General features: G+C 41.1%; 1 long non-coding RNA gene across 1 annotated transcript in view; it reads right to left on the reverse strand.

Moving 5' to 3' along the window:
• Nucleotides 1–22,695, reverse strand: part of LOC144311431 (uncharacterized) — a 354,863-nt gene that overhangs the window by 211,658 nt on the left and 120,510 nt on the right. Inside the window, exon 3 of the long non-coding RNA XR_013377038.1 lies at nucleotides 243–320. This is a non-coding gene — a long non-coding RNA (uncharacterized LOC144311431). The remainder of the gene's footprint in view (nucleotides 1–242; nucleotides 321–22,695) is intronic.

The following is a 22,695-nucleotide window of genomic DNA, read 5'->3' on the forward strand; positions in this document are numbered from 1 at the left end:
GTCAGTTTCAGATCCATGTGGTGCTTTTACTCCCATATTGGGTGTATTATTCAATAAAAATGAAGTGTTTCTGTTCAACATAAAAACACTTGCTCAATTATTTTTAAATCAAGGGTTATCACTTACTTTTCACTTAAATGTGGCTTAATGAATTGTATGAATTGTATGACTATGACACGTTAAAATCTGTTAAATCCATGTTTAATTTCAAAATATGGCAGGCTGGAAGCAGTGACATTTACCTTCTCAGCTCCTGTTGGTTCTTTCAACGCCCTCTCTCCTGGAAGAAGCAAGGGAGATCCAGCTGGCAAGGCATGAATCTGCAAAAACACATCCAATCTCATCAGACTGTGTCCATCATTGTGAAACATCCTGAAATTTAACTTGCCCTCATTTCACTATCTTAGCAAATGGAACTTTAAAAACAGAAATACAGCATCTTGGATTCTTCTAGAAATCCTTTCCTCCAAGATTAACTTTCTTCCCACTTATATCCAGTCCAACAAAAACCTGGATAAAAAATTGCAACAGGGATCATTTATGGCTGTGTTGCCCTACCTTTTTCACACCATGGCACACACAGTAAATTATGACAATTGTGTAACTGGGGTAAGTTGCACAGAATTTGGGAGATTCTGTTTAAGACTTAGTGATACAAATTAATTAAATTTTATTAATTATTTTCAGTGATAAAATGTTATGGAAGGTTTTAAATATGGACTTCTTAAAACATCTTTCAGTAAGATACATCATTTTCTGTTTAGGAACAACTAATACCTGACTTTTAAGATGTAAAGATTAAAATCACATAGAATTCCTATGTTGTTAGAGAAAAGATAAAATATAAGAGCAAATGAAAACAGAGAAAAAAACTAACCTTTTACACTGCAGGCAAAGCGAAGAACATCACTGATGACAAAGCATAACTAAAACATACTGAACTAATATCAGGACTGGTTGGGGCTTTTTGTTTTGTTTTATTTTGCTTTGTTTTAAGATACCGGTACATTTTAACAGGCAAATCAGGGGTAAGTGTTGTTTGTAGCTGCCCCAGAACACTGGTGATGTAAACAGTTTAAAGACTTTCAGCGCCGGGACACCTGCACCCCGATGTTTCTAGCAGCAATGTCCACAATAGCCAAACTGTGGAAGGAGCCTCGGTGTCCATCGAAAGATGAATGGATAAAGAAGATGTGGTCTATGTATACAATGGGATATTCCTCAGCCATTAGAAACAACAAGTACCCACCATTTGCTTCGATGTGGATGGAACTGGATGCTGAGTGAAATAAGTCAATTGGAGAAGGACAAACATTATATGGTCTCATTCATTTGGGGAATATAAAAAATAGTGAAAGGGAATAAAGGGGAAAGGAGGAAAAATGAGTGGGAAATATCAGGGAGGGAGACAGAACATGAGAGACTCCTAACTCTGGGAAACGAACTAGGGGTGGTAGAAGGGGAGGTGGGTGGGGGGTGGGGGTGGCTGGGTGATGGGCACTGAGGGGAGCACTTGATGGGATGAGCACTGGGTGTTATTCTATATGTTGGCAAATTGAACACCAATAAAAAATAAATTTATTTAAAAAGACTTTCAGGCACTCAAAAAGTCATTATAGAAGTCAAGATTATAGGCGAAGTCATACAATGAATGTCCAAATAGAAATGAAAATGCCTAAATGATAGCAAAATCGCTTTTTCATATTTTACCACTATCAGAAACTCACAACCATCTGTACCTCAGGAAACACCTGTAAATTACTCCAGCTACCCCAGGCCTGTCATAGAGCCCCTGGGACGCTCTGCCCTCTGATCCATTTCTAGCCCACTGTTGGTGCAACAAGCACACTCAAAATGAATGGGTATAGAAGAAGAGAAATATTTTTATCTCCTAATTAAACAAATATCCTCCCCAATTATCAAGGTCTATGGAACACTGAGGTAGATTTGTCCACAGAAAACTCAGGGACTGCCCTCCTTCCCTTGCCAGCATTGGTGTGAGGAGAGGGCCAGTGCCACCATTCCACCTAAGACCATATCTAGAGCAACTGTGGAGATCAAGCCCTTGGGTGAGCGTCAGAGACAGAGAAAAATGCAAAAACCATGCTCCTCCTGAGGAGCAGCTTGCAGCTTGCAGTTGGAGAGTGGGACCAGAGACATAAGGGAATCTATGGTTTACCCTCATCCATGACGAGGGTTCAATAATTCTTCAGATTCAGTGATTCTTTCCTGCCCACCTTCAACTTATGCTACAATCAGACACATGATCCTACAGAGCATCTGGTTGCCTTTCTCCTGAATCATTCTCTTTTCTCTAAGAACTTGCCTTAAGTTTGACTCTTGAAAGTGTTTTTCTCCTACTGAAAAGTATGTCACTTTTCCCTTCTCACTCTCAGCCACCGCAGATGGTTTGGGAGCTTGGAAAGAAGGGCCCAACACCACCAGTCACCACAGAGTATCAACATTCCTACATGCCCAGAATGTAAAACCCTGAGGACTGAAAAGCTGGGTTGAAAACAAACCTAACAGTTTTTAGGGGAAAAAAGAAAAAATGTTTTTCTCTATTCATCCAACTTCGTAGGAGGCCTCCGTAGGGTGTCCTCAAGCAGATGACTTTGAAACTGTCAGCCACGTCTGTGCCCTTTAAGAGCCTGTCTCCTTTGGTCTCATCCCTGGAAGGATCACAGTATTGAGCTATGTGGTTTCCTTGATTCTGTCATGGATGGTGCACACCCACCAGGGAGTCCTGTTGGAGCCCTCAACGGCACAAAATTAACTAATGTGCATAAATTAGCACCAAATGTCTACTCTGTGGAAAAATGCCAAAACCATTCTTTCCCACAACAGGTAACTGACCATTCGCCACTTCCCATCAGCCTCTTTCTTTAGCAGAGACATGTACCTTGTCTCATCTTGTAGTTTTATAGTTTATCAGTTGATTTCAAATCCATTTCCTCATTTGACCTATGACGTTTGGGTGGCAGGTGACGCAGAGGTTTTATTTCCATTACATAAATGAAAAAAAAAAAGCTCAAAGGAGTTAAATGACAAGCCCAAGACACACAGCGAAAAAGTAAAGAGACAGCTGTTGAGGCAACACCTTCTGATTCTGAATCCAGTATTCTTTTCATGACTCCATTCCCAGGCAGCCAGAGACAATGACAGACAAGTCCAAGAGGACTAACGTTGAAGGAACCACCATGTGCCTTAATGGTTCTCTTGACCTCCAACCCATAATTCACCAGATGTCTCTGATGAAAGTTCCATAAACATCTGAGTCACCTTTGGTGCACAGTTGATTTTAAGATAAACAACACGCATACGTGCAAACACAGACACTATTTACATATATATAAAATGTATGGCCATCCCAGTATTTAAAATTCCTTAACACATTCCACATGGTGGTTCTGCATGCAATAAGTGCCTATAATGCAGTAGAAGCTCAATATCCATCGGCTGAGTGAATAAATTAAGGCTTATTCCTCTCATCCCTTTTTATGTCTTCAAACAGGCCTTCTACCCCAGCCAGTTCCACCCCCTTGCTACTCCACCAACCAACATCGAAGTTCTAGAACAGGCTCAGAGCAGGAGCATAGCCCTATACAACTAAATGGATCAGAACCAGACAAAACGGTAGTTGCTGCTTTGCTGAAGCACACTCTACAAATTCAGAGATGACTTCGGTAAATGTTTTAATACTGTGGGACAGATAATCCTTTGAAATAGATATCCAAATCTCATTTTATAAATGGAGAGGTATAAGCTCAGAGAAATTAAATAATTCACCAAAGATCACAGAGGTGGTAAGAGGCAGAGCCAGAATTTGATCTCGGTTCTGATTGTTCCATTTACCTTTGTGTGGCTGGTGTCTGCATGGTAACTGGCCTTCCTGCTACTTCTTGAAGGTGGCAGGTACATCCCCCCTGGAGACCATTTTACTGGCTGTTTACCCGGCCTGTGAGGCTCTTCCCCAGTTATCTGCTGCACAATGCTAGCTCCTCACATCTCCTCTGATGCTCTGCTCATTTTTTTCCTACTCAGTGGGCTTTTCCTTCACCACCTTAAATTGCAACCCATCCTCTCCCCCACCTCCATCACTCTAGATCCCCCTTACCCTACTTTGTTTTTTCCCCCCATAGGACATACTTCTTTGTTGCCTATCATAAAATCTAGTTATTAACTATGTGTATAGATATTTTTTCTTTTTTTAAGATTTTATTTATTTATTCATGAGAGGCACACACAGAGAGAGAGAGAGGCAGAGACACAGGCAGAGGGAGAAGCAGGCTCCCTGCAGGGAGCCTGATGTGGAACTCAATCCCAGAACCCCAGGATCACCACCTGAGCCAAAGGAAGATGCTCAACCACTGACCCACCCAGGCGCCCCAGATATTTCCTAAGTTGGCCTTGCTATGGTATGGATATTTGTCTTTTTAAGTTCAGTGATGTATCCTGCACACTAAAAATATAACTGGGAATACAGTAAGTTGAATATAGTATTTGCTTGAATTGAAGAAGTAAATGAATGGTTGACACTCAGTATTTGTCAAATAAATGAAGATTCAAGACTTGTCGGTTTATCCAAGCTACCCTATGAATAGATTCCATTTATTATATGCCTCCTGTAGACTAGGCCAAGAGACATAAGTGATGTTATTGCATTATTACTCAAATCCTCTGAGATAGATAATCAAATCTCCTCTTACAGATGAAGATATACAGGCTCAGAGAAATTAGATAATTAGTCAAAGATCACACCACTGCCCAGTGTCAGAGGCAGGATTTGAATTCTGTTCCGTATAACTCCAAAACCTGGAGGGGGAGGTGAGGAGAGAGTCCTTCCAACCCACTATACTTTTCAATGTGCTTACACAGGTAAGCCACCTAGAAACATGCAGTTTCTATCAATGAAGTACTATCCCATATGAAATAGGTAAGTCCTAGTCATTCCTTGTTTATATTATTTCCCCATTAGACTCAGGTTAGACTCAAAAGCATTCCATTACCTGAGATGAGGTGGGCTACTCCCTCTCCCATTCTGGAATCAGGAAGCAATGCCTGTTGCTGAACCAAGTCTGGTAATTTGCATTTCTAATCATTCAGGAATTTAATTAGTATCATGGCCTTAATCAGGTGCACTGCAAATACAGCTGATGTCACCAGAGCTTAATTAGTTTGAAGGAGAAAAAAGGTTTTACAATCTGAATATGTCTCCACCGGTATAAAGGTGAAGGGTCTCAGGGGTTCGCAGAAGAGGAAAGAAGCCAACTTAAATCTAGATTCTGTGATTAAACACTTTTATTTTAAAACATCACCTGGGAAATATTTTTAAAACTGTAATATCACTAAAAATTTTTTTTGAAGTTAACAGAATGCCAATTTCAACCATTTGTGTAGGTCTGTTGAGGTATAATTTACACATCACAGCATTCATCCATTATAACTGTACAATTCAATGATTTGTAAATGTACAGAACTGGGCAACTCCAACCCCAATCCAGTCTTAAAACATTCAACTCACTTCCCAAATTTCCTCAAACTTGTCTGTATTCAGTGTCTGCTCCTACCTCCCTCCTCAACCCCAGGCACTGCCAATCTGCCTTTTTCTATCTATAAATTTACCTTTTCTAGATATTTCACATAAATGAAATCATGCAATATGAATACTTTTGTGTCTGTCTTCTTTCACTTAGCATGCTCCTGAGGTTCATCTGTGTTGTAATATGTACCAATATTCCATTTCTCTGTATTGTTGATCAGTACTTCATTGTATGGATACACCCCATTTTGTCTATCCATTCACCAATTCATGGGCATTTGAGTGGTTTCCACGTTTTGACTATTCTACATAATGCTACTGTGAATATTCATGCATAAGCCTATAGATAGCCATTTCGCTTAGGGAAATTCCTAGGAGCAAAATTGAATAAAGTCATATACTAAGTTTTCATATAACATGTTAAGAACCTACCACACTGCTTTCCAAAGTGGCTGTTCCATTTTATATTCCCACCTGCAATCCAAGAAAGAAACCACTGGTTTTGAAATTGCCTTAGATGGTAGAATGGCAACTCTTCAACTTTTTATGTTTGATCTTTGAACCGTCACCTTGGAAAAAAAAAAAAAACCTGGGAAATACCCAAATCAACTGTAGACAGAGAGAAGGAATGATGGGAAATTAATTGAAATAAATGAGGTTTAGATAAGAGAAGGGATTTGTAGCAAGCAAGTATTCTCAGGGATAGTATTTTCAGATTTCATTTTCTAGGAAATTAAATCAACCAATTAAATCAAATAACTCTCCAGAAAGATCAGTTACATTTGCCACAGAGATTGCTCATTTACCCAAATTTACCCTGAGATTTATATAACAAAGACATTGGTTTAATTTCCCTCATCCTCCCTTTTTCATCTCCCTGTCCTGGAGGGAAGGAGCATTTTGTGGGCTTCATCAAGTTTTAGTATTTATTAGTCAAACTGGATTGAGCCCACTCATATATGGAAAATGCCAAGTTGTTTCATTTGTCTCATGATCTTCAAAACTCTTGGTAAGATTTACAACACTAAAAGAAAGATGACACCGCCAACTCTTGGCTGCAAATTTAGTTTGGAAATACACTGAGGCTCCCTGTGGTACAGTTCATGGGTTCATTCATTTACTCTGGAAAACATTAATATGTTTCTTCAAATACCAAGAGTAGGCACATGGGCTAGTGCCTTCAAGGGAGTGACAGACATGTCAACAAATACATCAGTGGAGGGGCACGTGGGTGGCTCAATCGGTTGAGTATCTGCCTTAGGCTCAGGTCATGATCCTGGGGTCCTGGGATCGAGTCCCACATTGGGCTCCCTCCTCAGCAGGGAGTCTGCGTCTCCCTCTCCCTCTGTCCTTCCCCACCACTCCTGTTCTTTCTCTCTTTCTCTGTCTCTCTCAAATTAGTAAATAAAATCTTTTAAAACAAAGACAAACAAATGAACCAAATACTGCCGTAGTGTTGCAAGTGCTGTCATCAAAGTAAATACAGATTGAAGGGAGGTGGCAGGTGCCACAAAAATGGGAACATGTTTAGGTAAGCCATCACGGAAGAGGTAATTCTTCAGCTTTTATGTTAAAAGCTTTTATGTTAAAGACCGGTAGGTATTTACCAGAGAGCCAGGAGCAGGTCGAGGAGAGGTCATTCTCTCAAGATGCTAGAACATGAGCAGAGGCACAGCTAAGTGTGTTCAGAGAACTGGGAAAGTCATTGGTGTGGCTGCAGGGTGCAAGCAGCCACTGAAAGGGTGTGGCAGGAGACCAGGCTGGTGAGAGCCTTATCTTTAGAAAAGGGACTAAATTATCCTCTAGAAAATATCCTATTTTAGGATGTTATGAAAGATCTGACACTATAAGACCTGAATTTTATTCAGCTTATATTTATTACAATACAGAGGATAACTAGAAGACCAATTAAGAGACCACTGTAGTAGCCAGGCTGAGCATCTGAACTAAGAAAGCAGCAGTAGAAAGAATAAGGAGGCCTAGGATATGAAGTGTGTCAAGAGGGTAGCATCTAGGGCAGTGGTTTGGTGTGGAGAGCAATCATTTGAGGCCCATGATAAAGTGCAAACTTCTAGATCCCATCTGCATGATTTACAGAACTGGACTTTGGTCTAAGAATCCTTATCTTCATAAGCCCTCTGGGTGATTCTCCTACAGGTTGACTGGGGATACTTCTCCAGAAAGTGTACAGACTAGCCATACAGAAGAACCTTGTGGTAGAACCACTGATTCAAGAGCTACCACGGGAGCCAGGGGGTAGTTCTTGAAGTAAATAGACTGATAAATGTCAGGTGATTTTTACCACTGGTCTCTGCTAAATTGGCCCCTCACTTTGGTCTGGCTAACTCTGAAAAAGCAAACCGCACTTCAAAGAAAACCAAACTATAATTAGTCACCATAAGCAACTAGATTTAATCAAAGTCTACTGGCTCATGTATAAGATTCCAATGAGGCAAACTCACATTCATCTAAAATGAATTTTATCTAGCTCAACACAAAGTAAATAACTTCAGATTTCTATGAACTAGCTCTTGGTACAAAAACTTTTATTTTGCCTTTGTAGCACTCCCTATCTCTTTGTCTAGTCTATCTATCTATCTATCTATGAGAGGGATCTCAGGGTTCCCTTTCCACCATAAACTCCAAGAGAGTAGAAATTGGGTTTGCCCAAGAGTAGAAATGACTGTATTTGTCAAGAATCATTTTGTTCTGGTGTGCCTATAGAAAACAAGCACAAAAGAAATGTTTTGTGTTGATGAAACTGCAAATATGTGGATGTTGTATTTGCATATTGCTATAAGATGCTGAATATATAATTTGTGTATTATGTCAATTTAAGAGAGCGGGGACTGTGATTCATTTTGTTTTGTACAAATATCTTTAAATGCAAAAACACCAGAGTAATAAATTAAACATTTTAATTGTGTTGTGGCACCATATTGGTAGACTTCACTGTTGCATGGTTCAGAGAACTGTGTCAAATAACATCCTTATTAGACTTCCACATTTATGACAAGCCTGATAACACTTGGTTAGTCTACACCTGCTCAGTTTTTTTTTTTATCACGTCCCGCAACCAGAATTATAAAGGCTGAGACTAATAAAGTAGCCTATATTTACCTCATGATTGTTTCACGCCAGGATGGTACTGTGATTCACATGAAAGGTTTTATTGATGATCACAGTGACCTTAACTAGTTGACACTATTCTTGGTCCCATTTTACAGAAAAGAAAATCAACACTTCACAAAGTAGACAAAGTCAAGGCCATGTGAAAAGGTAGCTAAGGAGCAGGGGTTTGGCCTTTGGTCTAACTGAGTGGGCTCTTACAGTGATGGCATATTGGTTCTCATGGTTCTTTTTCATAGAAGCGATGGGAGAAGTAGATTTAATGTGATGGAACATGAAGACCAAACCTGGAATGTTTTAAAATCCTACTTCACAGGGGTCTTCTTGGGAATTACCAGCTGGGGGTCTACATCACCTCTCTTTTAGTGGTGTGATAGTCAGTGTTTGGCATGCCATTCTCCATCAAGGAAGAAGCCCTGATTTGTAGCATTTGCACATTTCCATGGTGTAAATCGTCTCACCAACCTACCATTACTAAAGGTAGAGTTGGGATGAGGTTATGTATGCATTGTGTCTGTTCCCTTCCTTTAGTTTCTTGTGGACTCTGCACAAGCTGTGGAGACCTGGGACCACAGAGAAGACATGTGTCCTGTTTTGTGGGAGGACCCACTGTCGGGGAGAGGGTGGTGCTCTGCTCTCTACAACAGAGTGCTGGAATGCAAGTGCCACCAGGCTATTTTTAATTAAAAAGTGATGACAGCTGAATATATTCCCTGACTCTGCAGCTAATAGCTTCCTGACCTAGACCTCACTCGCTAGACCCACTCCTGAAACCAGACGGCATTAGTCCCTGTGGGGCTTCTATTATTGGCTGGCAGTCTCAACAGATGCAGGTCTAACCAAATCCATGTCTAATCTGAGCATGCAAATGGGGAGATAAAAGGGAAAATGTTTGAGTGCTGAATCACAACCCACAGAGGGAGAAGTGGGTATCAGCAGCTGTCCGGGAGGACACCAGAGGTCATTGTCATGGAGTTCCACAGCAGCTCAAGAAATTCTGTCCACAGTCATTTAGAGCTGTTACCTTTTATCTATTCAAGTCTCACATTAAAAATAGGATTGGCAGTCCTGTTACGAGGGCTGCCTGGGTGTGTGTGGGTTAAAGCATGGTTTTTGCAGTCCTACATACCCGAAGCATGTTATCTGCTTCTGATACCACTTAATCCTATCATTATGCCCATTTTACAGCTGAGGAAACTGAGTCACAAGGACATAAGTGGTAGTTCCTGAACCGAAATCAAGGTAGGCCTAATTCCAGGGCCTGAGCCCCTGACCAATATACTTGAGACTGCTCCTCTTTACTGCCATCCACCCTCACACCCTGTTCTCCTGAGGGTTTTCTGGTGCTGTTACCTCAGCCTGGACAGCTGCTCCCTCTCTCTCTAGCTCCACCCCTTAGATTTATTCAAATTATAACTTTTCTTTAAGGTCCTAATCAAGTCCCAACTTTTCCATCATGTTTTCTTGGGGGACTCTAACCCAGGTAGATGTCCTGTTCACATTATACTTACTGGCTGTATAAAACTGGCCTTTATTTTGTCTTGCCTCAGCTGCCCCCTGTTACTTAACTTGTTTGGCTTCTTTTCCAGCCTCAAATGTAAATTGTCATGGGCAGACACCATATGTAGGCCTCATAGTGCTAAGCTCTAGGTAAATGCTCACCTCTTAAAAATTGATTAATGATACTGTGTCCAGAGGTGTATCAATGGAACGAAGCTGTGAGAGTTCTAGAATTGAAAGGAAGACTTGACATTTTTGAATGCATATACATGGTAAGCCCTAAGCCTAAGTACACATCTGATTTTATTGAAACCTATATGGCTGATAGTGTGCCTTCCATTTTACAGATTTTTTTCTAAATGCCCAGAGAAGTTAGGAAATTTGCTACCACCATATTGCTCAACAGCAACAGAGCTGCAACTTGAATCTAGACCAATCTGACTCCAAAGTCCATAGTGTGCTGCCCTGGAGGTCATCGTGTCCATGCCACTGCCTCTGTGAGAGAAGAGAATACACCTTCCCAAAACTCTGGGAGATGGCTTACTGTACCCAACTCAGAAAGTAATTCCAAAGCCTACTTGGTAATACGTTCCAGGTTCTGCTAACCCTAATATTCAGAAATTTGTGCTTCGTGAAGAAGAAACTTAAGAAGAAACTTAATCCCTTCTTGCTTCCATTTCATGCTGTGTTGCTTTGTGTTGTAGGTAGGAAGGTAGAAAACAGCCAGCTATCATTTCCTAGACAAGCATCCTTCTTGGATGGAAAACTCCTCTGACATCCTCTCAGCTTCATCTTCTCTAGAATAAAAGACAGCCACACGCCTTAGGGAGTAAAGACTGTCCTCACGGATGGTCTCTCCCAACCAGACAGAATTACAACCATCAGCAGAGAGAGCCACCAGCAGGACTGGATAATCACGGACAGATGCTCCTGGATCAAAGATTCATGCTGAAACAAGCTGTGAGAGCAAAGAAAGCAAAGTTCATGGAGGAAAGAATGATGCTGAGAACCAACACACCCTCCCAGTTACCTGCCATCAGCATCTACCATCAGAGCCAGTATGTGGGGTGAGAGAGCAGAGAAATGAGGCAAGGAGGTCATGGCAGCTCCTAATTTGGGGAAACCATGGATTGGCAGGCACCCCCCCTGCCCCAGCACTTGGGGAATAAGGGCAGCTGCTCAGGAAACACAAAAACACAGTGGAGACCAGGGGAGAGGAGCCTTTCAAAGGAGAGTGTTAAATGTTTGGAACCCAGTGGCTAAGAGAGACATTGCCAAATGTCAGGCTGAACACAGGCAAGTTTCCTGGGCCCTGGATGTGAAGGCCACAGCCACAGACAATGAAAGGGGAAGCCTGTAAGCAAAATCACATCAAGTCTGGAGCCTGTGCTAGCTGAAGGAGAGCCCTGCTGCATGCAGTCTTATAAGAAGCAGAAGAAATGACAGTCCAGCAGTGGGCCATCCTGCACGCCACACCTCCTGCCCTATCTGCATGTTGGGTCAGGAAAGGACAGTGGTGGACCGACTCCCTGAAAGGGATTGGGACAGTACGTTTCAGAACAAAGCCTGTGCCATCCACCTGCAGAACAAAGTTGGCCCTTAATAAGATATGTGAGTGTGTGTGTGCATGTGTTGGGGGGGGGGGGGCACAGGGAGGAGTGTTGTTCCTTCATTCCATTAAAAAGGGATTATGGGCTGACTGACCAGGTAAGCAGTGTGATCTGTGAACAGAAACTGGTCCTTTGGAAGCGGGAGTGAGGTTAAACAAAAGCCTTAAGAGACACAATCGGCGACTGTTCACTGCAGCAGGGTGGTAAAGCATGATGTCTGTGTTTGTGCGTGTGTGCAAGGGCGTGTGCAATATTTTCTGCTGTTGCTAAGATGGTTTCCCCCCTCACTGGCCTCTCGCCCAATCAAAAGGTAGCTGCTCCTCATTGGTTGCCTGGCTTTATCGAATGACCATGACGAGCTGGGGTTGAGCCCACCTCATTGGCTTATTCCTATGGCCCATTGTCAGGGGAGAGCAAATCAGACACCTAATCAATATTTTGTGAAGTGGCACTAGACTCCTGGCTAAATTTGCATTAAATTCCTCCCTGTCTGTGCCTTTGCACTCAGATAGCATCATATTAACTTCGGAGGTAGAGAGAGAGGCAAGCAATCAAACACTGTCATCCTTCAGCCATTTTGGATGTATTCCTGAGTCTTGGCAAAAATCTTAGAATGCCAAACATGCAACAGAGGAATTAGTTATAAACAAGATGTAAATCTCCTGAGCAGAAACATAATGCAACTAGGCTAGATTAGTGGGGTCCCTTCTAGATGCAAATTGATTTTCCTCCCTCCCCCCTTCCTGTTTTCCCTCCTTTCCTCTAGTCATTCAACAAATATTTATTGAACACCTACTCTGAGTCAGGTTCTGTAGTGGCCCAGGATACATCACTGTGCCAGGCAAGAAACATTTCCTTTCCGGGTCACTCCATAGCAAAGCAGGGCACGAGAGGGCCAAGGGTCATCACACTCTACAAACTCTCTCGAAAGGAAATGGGGCTCCGATCATCATTCTTGGAATGAGATGGGATTGAAATCCCACAGCTGGAGACACTGAAGCAAAAGTTGGTGTAGTGACCAGCATTTTCCCAGAATTCTACATAAATCTCAGATAAAATGTGGATGCATAGTGATCTTGAGGAAGATAAAAAGATGGGGTGTTAATAAATGTCCTCTCTTTCACAGAGAAAATAGGAGCAACCAGAAGAGAAATTTCACATGGCTTCTACCACCATTTAGCAGCTAACTCATGTCTGTGCCCTTCTCTGTGCTCCTTCCTGCTATAAGGAACAAAAAATTTGTGTTTCCATTAAAACCAACCCTTTTATTTATGTGCTAACCCCATCCCCACTCACCAACTCAAGGATTTCCTATATTCCTCATGTCGTCCTCTTACATCATTGAATTTTCCAGTCTCCCCTCTCTTCTAGTCATTTCATTATCATGAAAAGATGTCAGCAATATCCTCTTTTTAAAAAACCAAGATAATAAAGAAAGAATCCTCTTTGTGGATCCAGGCTGGTGTTCAACTAAAACATACCGGTACTACCACACTGAGTGTTAAAAGTACTGAGATATTTCTGGACCTGCTGGGAAGCACCCACTACCCTGAACTTCCCCAGTATCTCCTCTCCCATTTTTTTTTCAACCTAACCCCTCCCCTAAGACCTCCTGGACATTTCATAATCCAGCAACCAAAGGGTTAAAGTCTGGATCAGCAGGGCCCTCCAAGACCATGCTCCAGACCTATAGGCAGCATCCAGTCTGATTCAGTAGTCCTTGGGCCATATGTAGGGCCCCTGCTTGCACCTTACACTTTTAATGCATTCCCTCTCACCCAACATGACTTTCCTCCCCTTGACAGAAAAAATGTAAGAGAGGTCTGTTCTCAGTCTCCCTGTTTCTTTCTTCTCCTCTTTTGAACACATTCTGATCTGGTCACCATTCCAATGTGTCTTGTACCACAGTTTTTGTCAGGATCATCAATAAACCTTCACTTTGCCAAATCCAAAGGTCAATTCTCAATCCTCATCTTATTTGGCTTATTAGCCATGTTTGACACAGCTGACCACTTCCTCCGTCTCCTTGACACATCTTTACTTTTTTTATCTTTGTCTCCAAGACAGCAATCTCCCAGTTCTCCTTCATCCTATCAGCCTATTCTCCTTTGCTAGTTCCTTCTCATCTTCTTGACCTCTGACATTGCAGTGGTCTAGGACTCACACTTGGGACCTCATCTTCTTTTCTCCCTACTTTCACTCTCTGGCAATCTCTTCCAGTCCCTTGATGCTGAATACCTTCTATACGCCAATGATTGTCAAATTCCTATCTCCTGCTTCATACATTCCTGCTGAAATCTAGATTCAAATAATCCAGTTGTTAACTCTGCATTTTCTTTTGGGTATCTAATAGAAGTCTCAGATTTAAGTCACATAAAATTGTACCCTTGATTTCCCTTCAAGAGTTTTCCCACTGGCTCTGAGTCTCTCAGTCTTCTTCTCAGTAAGTGGCAATATCTTTCTTCTCATTGCTCAATCCCAAATCCTTGGACTCAGGCTTGACTCTTCTCTTTTTCTCATGCTACAATCTACCAGCAAATTCGGTCATGCTACCTTCAAATCAGATCCAGAATGCAATCATTTCTCACCATTTCCCACCACAACTACTTGAGACCAGATCACTATAATGTCACTTTTTTTATTATTACAATGACCATTCAAGGGCCTCCCTGCCTTCACCCTTGCCCCCTTAAGCAGCTGTCCCCCACATAAAGTAGAATATGTCTCTTCGAATATAGTCAGTTCATGATACTTCTCTGCTCAAAGTTTTCAAATGGCTTTCATCTCCTCCAGAACAAAATTTGAAGTCTATTCACTATTCATAGGTCCTGAAAGGCACAGTTAGCTACAACATAGGTTTTGCCCTCAAGGAGCCCATTGTTTATTAGCTTAGGTTCCAGCTTTACTTTAACACGTAACCATCTTGCAAATACGTTGGTAATCACAAGAAAGAGTGGGTGAGAATATGAACCGTGGATTATACAAATCTGAAGACAAACAAAAGCAATTTGTGTGCAGCTGAAATCTTACTGGCCAGGTATGAACTGAAACATGTTATTTAAGGGCAACGTAGTCCCTTTGTATGCATTAAAATGATCTCATTTTGTCTCTGCTGACATCATAAGCCAAAACATCAAATCATATCTAATTTCCAATGTACATAGTGAACACTCAAAATACCTGTTGATAAATGAAGAAATTGGAATGAACTTCCTATTTCTTATCTGAGATGATGGCAATGAGAGCCGTGAACTGAATATGTGCTCTGAGTTCTGTTATTTCATTTATATAAATTACCTTTATATCCCAAGTTTATTGTCTTCATTCTAAAGGTGGAACCACAGCAATATGGCTCAGAAAAGTCAAATGCCTTTCTCAAAGTATCCTAATAAGTGGCAAAATTTCAGACTTGAACAGTAGTTTGTGTGGCTTCAACACCTGTGATTTTTGCCTTGGCTCTTTCATGATGAGTCACTCTCCTATCTCTGTGACTTTTTTTTTTTTTTTTTGCCTTAACAACTGATAATAAGCATATTCAAAAAGTTGATCTAAGTGTCTGCAATGATGACTCCAAACTCAAGTCCTGGCTCCGTACTGATGGGTCATCTACTTAATAATCTCAGAAGGGCAGTGCAAATTAATGAGTCACTTATGGATCCTTATCTGAAAGGGATCCCGAGTCTGAGAACCTTCACCACAAGGAGTTTTTCTTGCAGTGATTCTCAGAGTCTTGGTAGGCATTGGAACTGGTCTGTTCATTTTAAGATTCTTTTACCTTTGTGCCTCTGAGCAGATCAGCATACATCTTCTCCAAAGATTTTTCATTGTGGCTGGTTACAGTAATCTGAATTCAGTGAATTGTCATCTCTGGTTCCACGGGTGTCTTCTTGGTGTCTTTAAAAGCTTGTTCCTGGAGGCATCTGGGTGGCTCAGGGCTTGAGCATCTGCCTTTGCCTCAGGCCATGGTCCTGGGATTCAGTCCCACATCCGGCTCCCCATGAGGATCCTGCTTCTCCCTCTGCCTATGTTTCTGTCTCTCTCTGTGTCTTTCATGAATAAATAAAATCTTAAAAAAAAAAAAAAAGCTTGTTCCTTGGCCAGAGGGAACAATGGTGAGTCAGGAGCAAGAGTGGGGCATCCAGAGCTCTGCTATAGCTGAAAACCACATCTTCCTCAAAGAAGTGTACTTCCTCTGTGACACTTTCAGCATTATTTTTTTAAAAGATTTATTTATTTATTTGAGAGGGAGAGGGAGAGAGAGAATTCCAAGCAGACTCCCAGATGAACATGGAGCCCCACACAGGGGCTCCATCACACAACCCTGAGATCATGACCTGAGCTGAAATCAAGAGCCAGATGGTTAACCAACCGAGCTACCCAGGTGCCCCAACATTTTTAACATTATAATGCTCCAATTGTTACTATCTCCACAAACCTCCAAGATCACTGAAAAGTGAGAGGCAGATCCTCTGTCCTTAGTTTGTGGATGGGCATGCTAAGATCCACAGAGGCTCAAGGTCAAGTAAGGAGACAGAAAACACAATCCCCTGCTTTTTTCTCACTACCTCTTCATGTGTCTCACACTATCTTACCCATAGTTTTCTTAGCTAAGTGAATTGGATCCATTGACCCTTTAAGTTCCAGAACACATTTTCTAAAGTCCATAATCTCACATATTTGGTAGTTTATTAATCACCTTTCTCATATACAATGCTTTAAAAAGCCAATTCCCCATCTCCTGGAAGGTAGGAATGTAATACTATTTTCTGAAGATGCTCTCAATCCCATGGGAAGCTGAGTCCAATTTGTCAGCCTTCTGATGTCAAATTTCAATCAGGTATTTCCTTGTAATATGAAAAAACCTAAACAAATTCAAATTTGTGCTTATGAACTTGTATATTCTAATATTATCTGATCAAAAACCATATTTGGTAGGATGAAAATCCCCTAGATTTCACTGTATTTTTGAGAATGAAGTTTCTATTAACTAGTCATGACTTACCCCTATTCACACACACACACACACACACACAAATGGCCCCTTTTGTCAGTAGTCTCTGTGTTAAATGATCCTTCTGTGGCCAAGGGGAAGAGCCAAAGAGGACAGTCCTATTAAGGAAACAGAACAGTAGAATGATGATGTATAGCCTCTGCCCTCAAAAAGACTGATCTTCAAAGCCAGGTAAATATGAAGCCCCAGCTGGCTGAGTGAATCAAGATGAAAGTATAGTTATTAGAAGACACATAGCTTCATTTCAATTCTCCAAAGCAAAAAACCTGTAATTCATACAAAGCTCTGTGATGGGGTCAACTCCATGGAATGAATAAATGAATGAATGGTCATTCAGTCATTCAACAAGTATGCCTGCTGTTTTCAAGGTACTGTTGTCATGTTACAAAGGGAAATCCTTTGTGAAATGCTCCATTGTAAGTACAAGTTATATATAAATAGCCACTTTGATTGAACTTTGCTCCTAGGCACTTCAGTACTTGTAAACCCATACAACCTGCTGAAGGAACACACTCCTAGGAAAGTCAGAGTTGGTGAAATACTCGTATGGTAACAGTCCCTCTAGTACAGACCTCAGAAAGAATTTTAACACATATAAGCACACAATCAAGATGATGAAGATAGGCCAACCTCTTTTAAATGAATGGCTAAGATTATAGGCTACTTAGAAGAAATATTTTGAGATAAAGACAAGTCTAGTTGTTGCTCCAGCTATGTAGCTCCAGCTTATGGTTCAGGACACTGTAAAAATGTCTTTTTTAAAAAGGATATTCATTCTGGTTTGGTTTACTGAAATTAATTCTGGAGCTGACTTCTGAAGAAGTCAATCTTCTTAGGATGAGGAATACCCTAGAAATACAATAGATTCTGTAGCACTCATATAGTTACTGTGCTTTTTTTAAATGTTTTTTTATCCTAAGTATTTTCCATGTGTGATCCATGATCATGGAATTCCTGAGGGCAACATTAAAGCTAATTTTTTGGAGACTTCTTATCTTCTAGAATTTTCTTAGTGCTTAGGATTAAATCAACTCTTACAGAAAGTAAAAAATCTAAGTCAATGGATTAGAATTTTCTAGTGCTTAGGATTAAATCAACTCTTACAGAAAGTAAAAAATCTAAGTCAATGGCCTCATCAATGGGAACACTTCTGTGGAATGGTAAAAGGTTACCATGATACCAAAAACTAAGGCCATGTGTCTGTTGGAGAGCTACCAACTCACATGAGCCAGAGTTGGTAATTTTTTGGTAGATCCAGCCTGATCCTCCTGGTACCTCCATGAAGACTGTAGGGATCTGTAGAGAACTCTTAGAACATTACTGACCTAGCCTACCTCCTCATTTCTCAGAGAGAGAAACCAAGGCCAAGAAAGACAAAAATGCCTTGTTCAACATCACATAGCCAGTTATTGCTGAGTTTCCTGATTCCCAAGATAGCACCTTTCCTCACACCAGATTCCTCTTAATTTCAGAGCCCACTGCAGTCTTCCTACAGCAAAAATTTACTCTCTATTTCAGGCAACCAAAGCAGGCCAGGTTGGGTCTGAGCCACCCAAGGCCATTTGTCAGTGCCAGTCTCCCACCAGGCAATGCCAACCCCAGCATCTGGTCCTGGTCCCTAGGACTTATGCTCTCATAATTAAAGAGCTGGCATATATAAACAAACCATAACCTGAGCACCACATGGTCAGTAAGTAGAGGTCAAACATGGATAAGGGCTGACTCCCAAGGTGAGAAGGAGCCAGCTCCCTAATTTCCAGTCTTGTTTGTCTCTGGTGAGAGGTACATAAATATTGCAATTGCTACAAAGAGCCTTTTATAACTCTTTCAACCCCAAATACTCCTCAATCCCACAGCAAGTTAAACAAAACTCAATGCTATTCCACTTTGGCTAGGTGAGACTGTGTCTAGGCCAGGGGGTTGGAATTACTTTCAGGTTTGAGTTAGGGCTTGATTACTTAGGGAGACATGCTGGGGGCAGCATGGAGAGAAAACTCTTTGTGGCTCTTGGTGGAACACCACAACAACCTGATAGGCTCAGACTACATATGACTAAATAGGACATGACCAGCTCTCTTCCTGAGACAGGTGCCATTCCTAAGAGGCCCTACCCAGACAAGATCTGAAAGGTCTTGGAGCATAATCTGAGATGGTACCATTTTCCCAATTGCTGCAGTCAGGGTTGTGGTCATTTAGTTGCATCAACAAGTTGTTCATCTCTCTTTGTGAAAAAATCTAGAGATAGACTACTCAAATTGGGGTCCACTACCTCTGCCTTACTGGGGGGCTTTGTTAAACAGGTGGGATCCCAAACCTTGCTCCAGAACCACTGAATCAGAAACTATAGTTTAGTAGGATCTCCAGGTTATTGGTGGGCACTTTAAATTTGAGAAGGACTGGTCAAGAGATGAAGACCAGGACTCTTTGGGTTCACCACTAGCTCCATCTATACAATTTCAGTTAGTGAACCTCCTTGGGTTTTCTGTGCATTTAAATGGAGAAAGAAAGGACCCCAGTGAAATCCAAAACTTCCCTTTTGGCTCCAGCCATTTTATCAATCCCATTTTTCCTCTCTCATGGCTACTAAGGCAGAATTTGCTTTGGCTCACCAGTAAGGACCTGAAGGAGAATTATGCATTGTGGACTGTGATAACCAGCAGTAAATATATTTGGCATTAAGTACTTCTCCTTCACTTCTAGACATCCAGCTGGCTACCAAGTCCATTTGATTTTACCTCTTAAATGATATTTTAAATTTATTTATCTCAAGTATAATTAACATACAGTGTTATATTAATTTCAGATATATGCACCCTTATGATTATGGCAGCACTATTTACAATAGTCAAGATATTGAAGCAACCTAAGTATCCATTAAGAGATAAATAGATAGGAAAATGTGGTATATATACACAATGGAATACTACTCAACCATTAAAATAAATAAAATCTTACCATTTGCAACCACATGGACATTCCTAAATGATTTTTTTCAATCCTCCTTTCTATGCCCCTGCTTAATCTCAGGTCCTTATCATATGCAACATCGACATTAAAATAGTCTCTCAACTGCACACCTGGTCTCCCGGTGGAGTATTTTGCTCTCATCCATTGCATCCTTTAAACTGTCATCAGAAAGAACATTCTTGAAGGCAAATCTGATCATATTGTCTTCCCGTTTAAAGTCCTCTAATGATTTTCAATAATTCAATACTTTCAAGTTTTTAGTGTAAGGTTTATGGTGATAGCGCTTTTCTTTACCCACCCACCACTATTTCTCCCACTTTCCTACTTTTCTACCAACTTCTTAATACACGTGTTTCATCCCTCTCCTGTTTTCCCAGGCTGCCTCTTTGCTGTGAATACCTTTCCTTTTGCTGCCAAATAAACTCTTTCTTTTTTTAAGACCTTGTATAGACAGTCCCAAGCTTATCACGGTTCAGCTTATAATGGTTTGACTTTATGACAGTCTGAAAGGGATCTACATTCAGTAGAAACCATACATGGAATCTTGAATTTGAATCTTTTTCCTGGTTAGCACTATGTGGTATGATCTCCTCTGGTACTACTGCATAGAAGCAGCCAGCCACAGCTCCCAGTCAGCTTCAGGATCACCAGGGTCAACAACAAATACACCGACAAGTGTTTCGTACCCATATAACCATGCTGTTTTTCACTTTTAGTACAATACTCAATAAGTTACATGAGATTCTCAACATAAAATGGGCTTCACATTAAATGATTTTGCCCAACTGTAGGCTAATATAAGTGTTCTGAGTATGTTTAAGGTAGGCTAGGCTAAGCTACAATGCTTGGTGAGTTAGGTATATTAAATACATTTTAAACTTACAGTAGATTTACTGGGATGTAACCCCATTAAAAGTCAAGGAAGGGGAGGCTGGTGGTGTAGTCAGTTAAGCATCAGATTCTTGGTTTCAGCTCAGGTCATGATCTCAGGATCATGAGATGGAGCTGCAAGTTGGGTTCCACACTCAGTGGGGAGTCTGCCTAAAAGACTCTTTCCCTCTCCCACTATCCCCCACCCCCATGCTCTCTCTTGTTCTCAAATAAACAAATAAATCTAAACAAAAGTGGAGAAAGATCTGGAGTTCTTTTTATCCCACTATCAGCTCTTCTTGACCATGACTCTCAATCACTGAGTAGAGTTAATCATCCCTGGATCCCAATAACATCTCATGGTTGCTCAATTAGCAGCACTTTCACTGAACTATGCTTGTTAACTTGTCTCTGTCCTTGCACCAGTTTATGACACATTGGGGTCAGGAACCATGTCACATTCTTCTTTTGTATCTTGAGTATCAAGTACCATTGCCAACATATAATAGGCATTCAGTGAATGTTTGACGAATGAAATAATTAGGGTCACTGTGTGAAGTAGGTACCATATTATCTCTGGGAACTGTGAAAAATACCCAGCAACCACAGATCTAGTGGAAATATTTGCGATGGATTAATCTTTGAGATTCAACAATGATGGATACTAAGGAATACAATTGATATTAATAGTGAAAATTACCTATGTTAGTTAGCTCTGTCACTACCCTAAAAGGAAATGATCTACCTCATATCATTTTTAAATACCTAATCACCTGTGCCATCTAATAATCAGAATTATAGCCTAAGGCACAACCAAACCTTGCCTTCTGGGGACTGCCAGTCTATGATAGTTAACATGGACACTATCCACTCTCCCAGATGGTCAGAGAACTCTTTCCCTGGGGGCCTGATGGTGTGGTCAGGAGGAAAGGAAGTCAAGAGGTTAGGTCAATTAAACAGTTCTAGAAACTGGGTCTTAACCTCTGCTACCCTATTTCCCCACATTGGGGTTCTTGGGATCCTCTGCTTCAAGCCCAGCTCAATTAGTCTCCAAGATCAACTTGGGATCCAAGCAGGGAAGATTTCAGGAACTTCAACTCAGCATTCTTCGTCAGATGTTAAACTACATTTCCACCCTGTCTTCCACCTTGCCTTCCTATTCCCTGCTCCTGAGGCCTAGAATCCACCTTATACTCTGGTTTCTGCTGGTCAAAACAACAATAATGCTATTTCACACATTAATTCAACTTTACTATGTTGAACACCAAACACCATTCAGGGTACTCTATGTATATTAAACAAATTTAATGTTCACAACAAACCAATTTACTGAGTACTGAATTATCTCCATTATAGGTGAGGGAAACACAGAAAAGTTTCCATATATTGTTTGCTTGTTGGTTTTTCTTGATCATGTTCTAATTACTGCAGAATTCCATGACGTTAACTACTTTGGGTTGCCTCACCCTTCAGATATTATGCTCTGAACTTTGCAGCTGGATCTGCACACCCTTTGTCGCCATGCCACATGTTTCCTGCCACCTCCCAGTCTGGCCATCCTATTACAGATTAATTTTCTCATTCCAGCCCTGTCCTGAAGAGGACAGCAAAAGACAGACATCAGGTCATTTATTTTCCACTCTATTTAATATGGATACTTAATTAATGCTCATAGAAAGAATTAAATTAAGGTATGTAATACAAATAAAACACCAAGGGATGACAGGCATCCACACCACATAATGTCTGACTTAGAGGAAAAGGAAAGACGAGGTGTCATTATTAAGAATGCAGCACGTTGCAGATATTCTCCTAGACAGCCATCCAGGCTCCATTTACTTTTTTTGTAATGAGACACAGGATGTCCATTAGCAGACTGAAGGATCTACACACCATAAGAAACAAACAATTGCTGCTCCATCACCTGGGAAAGAGAACCATGGAAGCACCTGGAACAGATTCAGGATTTTGTCCCTCACAAGACTTCCCAATGGAGTGCACATTCATTGATTCTCACATTTGCATAGTTCAGATAATAACAGCTCTCTGTTTCATGCCCAGCGGTG

This window comes from Canis aureus, chromosome 3 (assembly GCF_053574225.1).
Source record: "Canis aureus isolate CA01 chromosome 3, VMU_Caureus_v.1.0, whole genome shotgun sequence".
NCBI lineage: Eukaryota > Metazoa > Chordata > Mammalia > Carnivora > Canidae > Canis > Canis aureus.